Here is a 13,699-nt window from a genome sequence, read left to right on the forward strand (position 1 = left end):
AAAGCGACTGTATTCTGGTGCCAGGTGGGAGTCCAGGTCTAGTGCTGAGAAAGTGTCAGCTCAGGCCGGCCCCTCTGTCTCTCGTGGAAGACCACGGACCTAAAGTGGGGCATGTCGGGGGAGGGGAGGAGGAGGGGGAGGGGGGATAGGAAGAGGGGGAGGGAGGAGGAGGAGTTGCCTAAGCACATGAGGCGGGGCTGGGGGGGGGAGGAAGGAGAGGTGCCCGCCACCCTCTGCCTCTCTCCCCATTCTTATACTGCTTCCTGACCACTTTTTTTTAGTCTCATTTGCTGTCCCCTCCAGGTCCCCCTTCGTGACTTACCATTAAGTGAACTGCAGTTACAAAAACAGAATATGTATTATGACCCATTTATGATATATTTGTATATATAAATATTTAAGAGTATGCAAGTACGAGTTGTGTCTGTGTAAGCTAGGTCTAAATATATATATATATATATGTATATCAAAATGCTAGTAGGCAATGGAGATATTCTGGGTGAATTTCACATTAATCATTTCTATAGTTTTTTAATGCTTTTGCAATTATCATGTATACATTTTAAAATTGGAGAGACAATTAAAAATTCACCAATAATATTTATGTGCTGTTTAATTATACTTGTATATTAATTATTCCCTCAAGCCCCAATTTTTTCCCCTGAATTACAGATCAGGATGACGATAGTCACACTCAACTCACTCCCCCATCTTTCTTCTGTGCCTCAACAGTACCCAAATCATACTTTTCTCTAGGTGAGTACTTTCCTGCAGCTATATCTTTATTTTATTCTCTTTTTTTAAATTGTATTTTACTTATTTTTTTAGACAGCAGGTTTTTATTAGTTATCCATTTTATACATATTAGTGTATACATGTCAATCCCAATCACCCAATTCATCACATGAGCCCCACCCCCATGCCCACCATTTTCCCCCCATGGTGTCCATATATTTGTTCTCTACATCTGTGTCAATATTTCTGCCCTACAAACCGTTTCTTCTGTACCATTTTTCTAGTTCCACATCTATGCATTAATATACGATATTTGTTTTTCTCTTTCTGACTTACTTCACTCTGTATGACAGTCTCTAGATCCATCCACATCTCTACAAATGACCCAATTTCATTCTTTTTTATGGCTGAGTAATATTCCATTGTGTATATGTACCACATCTTCTTTATTCGTTCATCTCTTGATGGGCATTTAGGTTGCTTCCATGACCTGGCTATTGTAAATAGTGATGCAATGAACATTAGGGTACATGTGTCTTTTTGAATTATGGTTTTCTCTGGGTATATGCCCAGTAGTGGGATTGCTGGGTCATATGGTAATTCTATTTTTAGTTTTTTAAGGAAACTTCATGCTTTTCTCCATAGTGGCTGTATCAATTTACGTTCCCACCAACAGTGCAAGAGGGTTCTCTTTTCTCTACACCTTCTCCAGCATTTGTTGTTTGTAGATTTTCTGATGATGCCCATTCTAACTGGTGTGAGGTGATACTTCATTGTAGTTTTATTTGCATTTCTCTAATAATTACTGATGTTGAGCAGCTTTTCATGTGCTTCCTGGCCATCTGTATGTCTTCTTTGGAGAAATGTCTATTTAGGTCTTCTGCCCATTTTTGGATTGGATTGTTTGGTTTTTTTAATATCGAGCTGCATGAGCTGTTTATATACTTTGGAGATTAATCCTTTGTCCGTTGATTCGTTAGCAAATATTTTCTCCCATTCTGAGGGTTGTTTTTTCGTCTTGTTTGTAGTTTCCCTTGCTGTGCAAAAGCTTTTAACTTACATCAGGTTCAATTTGTTTATTTTTGTTTTTATTTCTATTACTCTAGGAGGTGGATCAAAAAAGATCTTGGTGTGATTTATATCAAAGAGTGTTCTTCCTATGTTTTCCCCTAAGCATTTTATACTGTCCAGACTTACATTTAGGTCTCTAATCCATTTTGAGTTTATTTTTGTGTATGGTGTTAGGGAGTATTCTAATTTCATTCTTTTACATGTAGTTGTCCAGTTTTCCCAGCACCACTTATTGAAGAGGCTGTCTTTTCTCCATTGTATATGCTTGCCTCCTTTATCAAAAATAAGGTGACCATAGGTGTGTGGGGTTATCTCTGGGCTTTCTATCCTGTTCCACTGATCTATATTTCTGTTTTTGTGGCAGTACCATACCGTCTTGATTACGGTAGCCTTGTAGTATAGTCTGAAGTCAGGGAGTCTGATTCCTGCAGCTCCATTTTTTTCCCTTAAGACTGCTTGGCTATTCAGGGTTATTGTGTCTCCATACAAATTTTAAGATTTTTTGTTCTAGTTCTGTAAAAAATGCCATTGGTAATTTGATAGGGATTGCATTGAATCTGTAAATTGCTTTATAGTCATTTTCAGAATGTTAATTCTTCCAATCCAAGAACATGGTATATTTCTCCATCTGTTTGTATCATTTTTAATTACTTTCATGAGTGTCTTATAGTTTTCTGCATACAGGTCTTTTGTCTCCTTAGATAGGTTTATTCCTAGGTATTTTATTCTTTTTGTTACAGTGGTAAATGGGAGTGTTTCCTTAATTTCCCGTTCAGATTTTTCATCATTAGTGTATAGGAATGCAAGAGATTTCTGTGCATTAATTTTGTATCCTGTAACTTTACCAAATTCATTGATTAGCTCTAGTAGTTTTCTGGTGGCATCTTTAGGATTCTCTATGTATAGTATCACGTCATCTGCAAACAGTGACAGTTTTACTTCTTCTTTTCAATTTGTATTCCTTTTATTTCTTTTTCTTCTCTGACTGAGGTGGCTAGGACTTCCAAAACTGTGTTGAATAATAGTGGTGAGAGTAGACATCCTTGTCTTGCTCCTGATCTTAGAGGAAATGTTTTCAGTTTTTCAGCATTGAGAATGATGTTTGCTGTGTGTTTGTCGTATATGGACTTTATTAAGTTGAGGTAGGTTCCCTCTATGCTCACTTTCCAGAGAGTTTTTATCATAAATTGGTGTTGAATTTTGTCAAAAGCTTTTTCTGCATCTATTGAAATGATCATATGCTTTTTCTTCTTCAATTTGTTAATATGGTGTATCACATTGATTGATTTGTGTATATTGAAGAATCCTTGCATCCCTGGGATAAATCCCACTTGATCATGGTGTATGATCCTTTTAATGTGTTTATTCTGTTTGCTAATATTTTGTTGAGGATTTTTGCCTCTATATTCATCAGTGATATTGGTCTGTAATTTTTTTTGTACTATCTTTGTCTGGTTTTGGTATCAGGATGATGGTAGCCTCATAGAATGAGTTTGGGAGTGTTCCTTCCTCTGCAATTTTTTGGAAGAGTTTGAGAAGGTCGGATGTTAGCTCTTCTCTAAATGTTTGATAGAATTCACCAGTGAAGCCATCTGGTCCTGGACTTTTGTTTGCTAGAAGATTTTTAATCACAGTTTCAATTTCATTAGTTGTGACTGGTCTGTTCATATTGTGTATTTCCTCCGGCTTCAGGTTTGGAAGGATATAGCTTTCTAAGAATTTGTCCATTTATCCCAGGTTGTCCATTTTATTGGCATAGAGTTGCTTGTAGTAATCTCTTAGGATGCTTTGTATTTCTGTGGTGTCTGTTGTAACTTCTTCTTTTTCATTTCTAATTTCATTGATTTGAGTTCTCTCCCTCTTTTTCTTGATGACTCTGGCTAATGGTTTATCAATTTTGTTTATCTTCTCAAAGAACCAGCTTTAGTTTTATTGATTTTTGCTATTGTTTTCTTTGTTTCTATTTCATTTATTTGTGCTCTGATCTTTATGATTTCTTTCGTTCTACTAACTTTGGGTTTTGTTTGTTCTTCTTTCTCTAGTTCCTTTAGTTTAAGGTTAGATTGACATTTTTCTTTTTTCTTGAGGTAGGCTTTTACTGATATAAACTTCCCTCGTAGAACTGCTTTCGCTGCATCCCATAGGTTTTGGGTTATCATGTTTTCACTGTCATTTGTCTCTAGGTATTTTTGATTTCCCCTTTGATTTCTTCAGTGATCTCTTGGTTATTTAGTAACATAGTGTTTAGCCTCCATGTGTTTGTGTTTTTTACCTTTTTTTCACTGTAATTGATTTCTAATCTCATAGTGTTGTGGTCAGAAAAGATGCTTGCTATGATTTCAATTTTCTTAAATTTACTGAGGCTTGATTTGTGTCCCAAGATGTGATCTATCCTGGAGAATGTTCCATGTGCACTTGAGAAGAAAGTGTAATCTGCTGGTTTTGGATGGAATGTCCTAAAAATATCAATTAAATCTATCTGGTCTATTGTGCCATTTATAGCTTGTGTTTCCTTAATAATTTTCTGTTTTGATGATCTGTCCATTGGTGTAAGTGAGGTGTTAAAGTCCCCCACTATTATTGTATTACTGTCGATTTCCTCTTTTATAGCTGTTAGCAATTGCCTTATGTATTGAGGTGCTCCTATGTTGGGTACATATATATTTATAATTGTTATATCTTCTTCTTGGATTGATCCCTTGATCATTATGCAGTGTCCTTCCTTGTCTCTTGTAATATTCTTTATTTTAAAGTCTATTCTATCTGATATGAGTATTGCTACTCCAGCTTTCTTTTGATTTCCATTTGCATGGAATATCTTTTCCATCCCCTCAGTTTCAGCCTGTACGTATCCCTAGGTCTGAAGTGGGTCTCTTGTAGACAGCATATATATGGGTCCTGTTTTTGTATCCATTCAGTGAGCCTGTGTCTTTTTGTTGGAGCATTTAATCCATTCACGTTTAAGGTAATTATCGATATGTACGTTCCTATTACCATTTTCTTAATTGCTATGGGTTTGTTTTTGCAGGTCCTTTTCTTCTCTTGTGTTTCCCACTTAAGAGAAGTTCCTTTAGCATTTGTTGTATAGTTGGTTTGGTGGTGCTGAAATCTCTTAGCTTTTGCTTGTCTGTAAAACTTTTGATTTCTCTGTTGAATCTGAATGATATCCTTGTTGGGAAGAGTGATCTTGATTGTAGCTTCTTCCCTTTCATCACTTTAAATATATCATGCCACTCCCTTCTGGCTTGTAGAGTTTCTGCTGAGAAGTCAGCTGTTAACGTTATGGGAGTTCCCTTGTATGCTATTTGTCATTTTTCCCTTGTTGCTTTCAATAATTTTTCTTTGTTTTTAATTTTTGTCAATTTGATTACTATGTGTCGCGACGTGTTTCTCCTTGGGTTTATCCTGTCTGGGACTCTCTGCACTTCTTGGACTTGGGTGGCTATTTCCTTTCCCACTTTAGGGAAGTTTTTGACTATAATCTCTTCAAATATTTTCTCGGGTCCTTTCTCTCTCTCTTCTTCTTCTGGGACCCTTATAATGCAAATGTTGTTGCGTTTAATGTTGCCTAAGAGGTATCTTATGCTGTCTTCATTTCTTTTCATTCTTTTTTCTTTATTCAGTTCTGTTGCAGTGAATTCCACCATTCTGTCTTCCAGGTCACTTATCTGTTCTTCTGCCTCAGTTATTCTGCTTCTGATTACTTCTAGTATAGTTTTCATTTCAGTTATTGTATTGTTCATCTCTGTTTGTTTGTTTTTTAATTCTTCTAGGTGTTTGTTCTTTAATTCTTTTAGGTCTCTGTTAAACAGTTCTTGCATCTTCTGAATCTTTGCCTCCATTCTTTTTCCAATGTTCCGTATCATCTTCACTAGCATTATTCTGAATTCTTTTTCTGGAATGTTGCCTATCTCCACTACATTTAGTTGTTTTTCTGGGGATTTATCTTGTTCCTTCATCTGATACATAGTCCTCTGCCTTTCTTCTTGTCTATCTTTCTGTGAATGTGGTTTTGGTTCCACAGGCTCCAGGACTGTAGTTATTCTTGCTTCTGCTTTCTGCCCTCTGGTGGATGAGGCTATCCAAGAGGCTTGTGCAAGTTTCCTGATGGGAGGGACTGGTGGTGGGTAGAGCTGGGTGTTGCTCTGGTGGGCAGAGCTCAGTAAAACTTTAATCTGCTTGTCTGCTGATGTGTGGGGCTAAGTCCATCCCTGTTGGTTGTTTGGCCTGAGGTGACCCAACACTGGAGCCTACCTGGCTCTTTGGTGGAGCTAATGGCGGACTCTGGGAGGGCTCACGCCAAGGAGTCCTTCTCAGAACTTCTGCTGCCAGTGTCCTTGTTCTCATGGTGAGACACAGCCACCCCCTGCCTCTGCAGGAGACCCTCCAACACTAGCAGATAGGTCTGGTTCAGTGTCCTATGGGGTCACTGCTCCTTCCACTGGGTCCCGATGCACACACTACTTTGTGTGTGCCCTCCAAGAGTGGAGTCTCTGTTTCCCCCAGTCCTATTGAAGTCCTGCAATCAAATCACGCTAGGCTTCAAAGTCTGATTATCTGGGAATTCCTCCTCCTGTTGCCAGATCCCCAGGTTGGGAAGCCTCAGGTGGGGCTCAGAACCTTCACTCCAGTGGGTGGACTTCTGTGGTGCAAGTGTTCTCCAGTTTGTGAGTCACCCACCCAGCAGTTATGGGATTTGACTTTATTGTAATTGAGCCCCTCCTACCATCTCATTTTGGCTTCTCCTTTGTCTTTGGATGTGGGGTATCTTTTTTGGTGAGTTCCAGTGTCTTCCTGTTGATTGTTCAGCAGTTAGTCGTGATTTTGGTGCTTTTGCAAGAGTGAGTGATCGCACATCCTTCTACTCCACCATCTTGAACCAATCTCCTATATCTTTACATATTTGTAATTCCCAAACTGGAAAGCTCCATGCATTATCTTGTTTATTTTCCTAGGGCCTATCATAGTGCTTTGTAAATAGAATATAGCTACTGAGTTGATTGAGTGAATAAACTAAAAGAATTATTCTTTATTTTGTATGGTTTAGGGAATTATTGATTTTTTTTTTTTTAGTTAATGAGTGACATGTTCATATTTGTAATTTAAGGTTAATCTGGAAGTATATGAAAAGTGAAATGGAGGTGGAGCATTTAAAAGAGAGGAGGCAAGTATAAGGAATCACAGAAACTCTAGCCACCAATGAGAGAACCTTCCTGATGAAGTGGTACCTCCAAGAAATAAGAGAAAATATGCCCCACGTTCCTTACACATTATAGCTTTTAAAGATGTACATCATTTGGTATGATGGCAGAGGTTGTCTAATTATTCTAAAATAAATCTTTGCTGCCATCTTGTGGAAAAAATTTATACTTTATAACAATGTTTAAGCTTTGCAATACTTACTGAACCTGTAATTATCCATAGTCTTTAAAAATAATAATAAATTTCAACTTGGTTTTTTAAAAAGTTACTTTGTCTTTTAAAAAATAATAAATTTCAACTTAACCCTTAACATTTAAAAGTATTCCTTCTTCTGCCTTCATGCAAACTGACTTTTCAATTTACATGGACTTTTTAATTTATATATTTTCTGGAGTCTAATTTTGTTTTGTTAATTGTAATATAAATATCTGTAAATTAATTTCTATATTTAAATTTGTTCAATTTTGCTCCAAATTCTACAAACTAAAGAAAAACATCAGCTACAAATTAATCATGAATTTACCACCTTTTAGCTCCTTTCTACTGAGTACATATCAGTTCATTCATTCAATTTATTTAATAAATATATACTGAGTGCCAGCCATAAAAAGGAACAAAATTGGGTCATTTTTAGAGACATGGATGAATCTAGAGACTGTCATAGAGAGTGAAGTAAGTCAGAAAGAGAAAAACAAATATCGTATATTAACGCATACATGTGGAACCTAGAAAAATGGGACAGATGAACTGGTTTGCAGGGCAGAAATTGAGACACAGATGTAGAGAACAAACGTATGGACACCAAGGGGGGAAAGCGGTGGGGGAGGTGGGGATGGGGGTGTGCTGGATTGGGCGATTGGGATTGACATGTATACACTAATGTGTATAAAATTGATTCCTAATAAGGACCTGCTGTATAAAAAAATAAATAAAATAAAATTCAAAAAAAAGAAAAAATATATATATATACTGAGTGCATATCTTGTGTCCGTCATTGTTCTAAGCATTCAGGATATGGTAGTGAATAAATAGACAAAAAGCTCTGCTTTCAAGGATTTTACATTGTAGTTAGATATATAAAGTGGATTTGTTTGTCTTGATGTTCTTTGAAAACATCTTTGTTATACACTATAACAAACTGCATAAAATTTCTAATTTTGAAGCAAGGAAGATATAAAAGAAACTATCTCTAAACTGGGATTTCTTCTTGGAAAAAAATGTAGTCTAGAATACTCCAATATTAGGACCATGCATATAAAATTTTTGAACTTAGAAACTGTAAGTCTTCGTGATTATTTCTGTATTTATAAGATGACATAAAAGTGGGCTACAAATAGATGACTTAGCAACAAATTTTACAATTTTGATTAGTTTATTCAAATCTAAGCAAAATAAGTCATTTAGCGCTCACATGCATCATCTAAGTTGTCAAAGTTTAATGAAAATTGAAATTGTTTAGAAAGGCTTGCATTTTAGATGATGTAATGTAAAACTGTAATTTGATGGAAATGCCAGCAATTATTGCACAAGGAAATCATTCTTCCTAATTGACAACATCTTCAAACTTACAGCCTGTAAAATTATCTTTTCTTTTTCTATTAATAGAGCATGTAGTCCATAAAATTCTGAGATATGATGAATCATTTTTTGAAGGTTTAATTTTTTTAAAAAAAGGTATTCAGTGAGAATGCACACATTTCAACATATTCCAATTTGTTTCAGTATGGGTCCTCTCCAAAAGCAGAGCTGGAGACAAAAGCTTATTAACAGACAGTCTATTTTGGGAAGTCACCTCAAAGAGGAGGAGTGGGAAACTGCAAAGAGAAGGAGAGAAAGAAAATTGAATCCTAGGATATCTTATTGAGCAGTATGATTATTGCAGTAAATAGTTGGCCTCAATCCCTCTAAGAAGCCTCATAGGATACATTTCAGATTTGTCCACTTGAGACACAGACTCAGGTGCACTTACCCATTAGTCCCCATCCAACACTTGGTCAGGGCTGCACCATTACATGTTTATTCCTACCACTTTCAGGTTTGGTAAGCATCAGAAGGGCTGACTGGATTCTCTTGGACATTTTATAATACATACTGGCACCAGAGAAATCTGGGAATAGAGAACGAAAAGTATGTGATTTATTTGAAATGAGACATTAGGTTACATCCACAATGAGTAGAGTAAAATGATGGGCCAAGAGAATGTGAGGTGGGGCACGAAACATGTACAATTCTCACCTCTCATTTTATGATGCTGTTGAAACTAATAAGGACACCCTCTTAGGTGGGAATTTAAAAAGTAAAAACAAATAAGTAAGAATTTATTATAAGAAAAAGTACTTTCCAAATTTGATATGAGAATTTAATAAATTATTTCTATCAGGATTGCAGCCTATATGGAAATTCAAATATGGGTAACACTATGAAAAGTTGTATTCTTCACAAAGCTCACACATGCTGAAGAGTATAAACATAAACCTATGTTTTTTAATATACAAAATTATCATTTCTAGTTTCTCTGATTATTTATATTTTATTTCCTCCTTTGTTTTGTAGGGATAAATTTCAATGTATTCTTGTTTGTAATCTTTGTTTTTTTAAATTGCAATTTTCAAAGGACTTCAAAAGCTGAAGGGTTTCTGGTAATCCAAATTTATAAACTGTTTCTGTTAAAGATGTTCAGCTTATTTTGAAAAAAACTAACCAAATTTTGGAAGAATCACTTACAAAATATGCAACACTATTGTAGGGCATTGATACTGGTTTACAAAGTAGTGAAATAAATTCAGGACATTTCTAAAAATGTGACTGATGCAGGGAAGCAAAAAGAAAAACAGGTACTGCTATGATTAGGTCTTTTTTTTCTTTCTTTCTTTTTGATTCAACATAGGCTTCACCACAAAAAAGAATTCAGTTGTTATTCCACGTAAAAAATATTTGCAAATTCCGACAATCAGATTTCTAATGTAATTCTTACACCATCACAGCATAAGTAAATAAAATTGTATGTGCACCATAACTAAGCCCAAGTACATTTCTGCTTCATAAATTTCTTAATCTGATAAGAACAGTTTGTGCCATGATGTTGTGCTCCAACAAAATTGGTATTCATATTGTTACCATCTAATCTTTTGTATAAAATGTGTATGTTATAATATTTAAAAGCTATGTTACCACTGCAAATTTCAAATACTTAAATATCTAGTCCTCAGATTCTTGTGATATGTGATATGAAAATATATACATAACCACAACTTTAGGCTATTCAGTAAAATAGCAGAATGATAAGACTACATAATTTATGAAATGGAGCTAAAGTATGCAAGGGCAAATTTATAGCCTTAAATTATTTCATCTGTGAACAAGGGGAAAAAAAGAAATTAAGGCTTTTAACCTTAAAAAAAGAAAAAAGAACAAATAAAATTAAGGAAAACAGGTGAAATAATAAGTGAAACAGAGCAGATAATAATTTAATAGAATTGAATAGAAAGCCCAGAAATAAACCAGAGTAGGTATACATGTGTGTGCATACACAGTATTACGGAAGTAGTTGATTCAACGGTCCTAAGTATAAAAGCACTGGGAAAAAAAAAAACACAAAGGAAAATATACATAAATTTGACTGCATAAAAATTAAATATTGCTCTACTATCAAAAAATGATAAATAAGAAAGGTCAACTATGAAATAAATATTTCAAAAATGTCTATTTTAATATTTTAAAATTATAAAAATCTATTCAAAACCAAAATAAAAATCTTTAGTTCTCCAAAAGATAAATGAGCAAAGGATATGAGGCGTGAATTCACAAAACAAAAGAAAGCAAAATTATTAGAAGTTACAGTATTTAAGGCTGGAAGGATGCTCTGAACCTAGGACTTTCATCTATTGCTGTTGGGAGTATAAATTTGTATAATCTATCTGGAAAGTAGCATAGGTGTATATTTCATCTTAAATTTGTTCATATTATTTTACATAGAAATTCCACTTTCAAGGATCTAAGCTGAGAAAAAAGGAGATACAAATATTTGTATATAAGGATGTTAATCATATTATTATTTACAAAAGAAAAATATTGGAAGCCACATCTATGTGCAACAACAAAGAATGCCTATGTCATCTAAGAAAATATTGGTATTTGTGGCAGTAGGATTGAATACCATTTGGTCATGCTATTTCTGTAGAACATTTCAAAGTAAAAATAGTTTTCATTTATTGAGCACCTACCATGCACAAGGCAATGCACTAAAGAGCTTTACAAGTGATTTCCACACTTTGATTGATTTCCATGCTTTTAACACTAACAACATTTACATGATCTCTAAAGAATTATTATGATTTACATTTGACAGAAGAGAAAATTGAAGTCTAGACAGATTTCCTGAAATGATTAAAGTCTTTTAGGCCCTATATTGCAGAGCTAAGATTTGAATCCCAGTCTGACTCCAAAGGTCCACTTTCCACTTTCAGCTATTCTACAGCACTGCTTTCATAGCATGGGAAAAATCTCAAGATACTATGTAATAGTTCGTGTGTGTTGGTGGGTAGGGAGGTGGGAGCTGGATTTAAAGGCTATATAAATTATGCGTGTTACCACCACAAAGTTTCTTGAACAGTTCCTGGTAGTCAGCACTGGAGTGTGGGAATGGACATGAAGTGTTGGGGGTGAAGTGGAATGTACTGTGTCTATACTTTCTTTTCTTACTAAGAATAATTTAAACTTCTGTAAACACTATGACTCCAGTTCTGTTTTTTTTTTAACATTCATACCAATACTTGCCTGGGGGGAGGGGGGAACCACTGGAAATAATTTTATCAGTTATTTTAGTGATCTCAATACTTATTGCTGAGAAGTAGAATTATTGTTGATTTATTTTTCATACATTTCTATATTTTCAAATTATCTATTATAAGCATTTATTATTTTCTGATTGTAAAATGCTATAGTTGAAAAAAACTGACAATAAACATTAAAGCCATTTAAATGAGTTAGCTTACTGATAAACAGTGCAATGTTATGATAATGCTAGGCTACTCAGAAAGTGGATTTGGCCACAACCAACTTTTTAAACCTCTTCATCGCTCCTCCTCACATCCATGGCTGGTGAAAAAGCAAATTAATACCACCTTTTTGGAAACAATTGACAGTATATACCTTTAAAGTCCCAAAATTATTTTAAAAGGCTTAAGCCCTTGCAAAACAAAGAATGTCACACACCATTCACTTCTACAAGGATCAAGTCATTAGCCACTGTAGTCACTGACCAGCAGTACACCCTGAAAGGAATTAAAGAGGAAGAACAGGGTGAGGCACTCTGTGCTTTGGCAAAATAGGTCCTCTAGATAGTTAGATATCTCAGGAAGAATTTTAATGAAACCAAAATCTTGCATCTTCCCTTACATGAAAAAAAAGGCACTAAAATCATTAACTGAGATACTTGTTCCTCCTGGCTAGCAATAACCTTTTATTGAGATGTGTGCTTGACTGCATGTATTCCCTATCCAAAATCATACACACACACACACACAGACATACACACACACACACACACACTGGCTCCTCCCCCTACTTCAGAGCAGTTCCTCAGAGCTGCTCTGGGCGTAAGTCCTCTATAATACTCAGAATAAAACTCAACTCACAGCTCTTATGTTGTGGGGTTGTGTTTTGTTTTGTTTTTTCAGTTCATACACCTTACTGCTACTTCTCAAAAATCTAAAATAAGAAAAATAGCATACAATAAGTTTATCACTGAAGCTTATTGTATAATAAAGTTGGTGAGATTAAATGAAGAATGGTTATAGTGAATTTATTCATCAGAAATCTACCTCATCATTCATAATGTGATTATGAAACAAAACAGAAAAATACTCCTTAGGTAAAATAAAGGAGAATACAACATTGTATATATCTATGTTAGAATGACTACACAGAAATTTAATACTTCTAGGTATGGAGGAACGAATATGGAAAATGAAAAGTCTTCTTCATTGGGGTGGGAGGACTGAACTCATTTCTCATGAACAGACTTGGGATCGTTAGAAATATTGTCTAGCTTTTTACTTCTACTTGACAAATACTGATATTCCCATTTTGTTCAGTATACCTGTTATCAAGAAGCATTTGCTTTTATTTCAAACACACCAAGTCTGGTAAACATACAAGTTGGAACTAGGGTTGTTTGCGTGTGCCCATTAATGTATCACTACACTTTTTAAGATGCTCTTGATAGAATCTTACCAGATGATCCAGGATTGGAGAATTCAGCATCGCAAAATGATTAAATGGAAGCTAACACGAAACAATAACAATTACCCCAGCGTCTTAGAGCAATAGTGACCACTTTAGTGCTGTAATTGAGCAACATTTCTCCTTGATATTCTAATTTTCAAGTGCTTTGTATTTTCAATGTGATTTGACCTCAATTACTTCGTTACCGAAACTGCTCCCGATGCCTACACTTCTTCAATGCTTCTGAGATCAGGCCAGTGGAGGCACAGAGGGAGATTCGTCCACCATCCCCCTCATCATTTATTAAGCAACCACGTTCCAGGAAGAGGATTCGGAAATACTGAACGACTCTACAATCACTCTCAGGCAGCTTAGGAGCAAACATATCGACCAGGCTTTTACGGGTAATTTCAGTCTCGAAAGGAAGCAGAATGACTGGCTACGGGGGCCGAGAGGGCGGGGCGGT

This window comes from Leucopleurus acutus, assembly GCF_964270905.1.
Source record: "Leucopleurus acutus genome assembly, chromosome: 8".
NCBI lineage: Eukaryota > Metazoa > Chordata > Mammalia > Artiodactyla > Delphinidae > Leucopleurus > Leucopleurus acutus.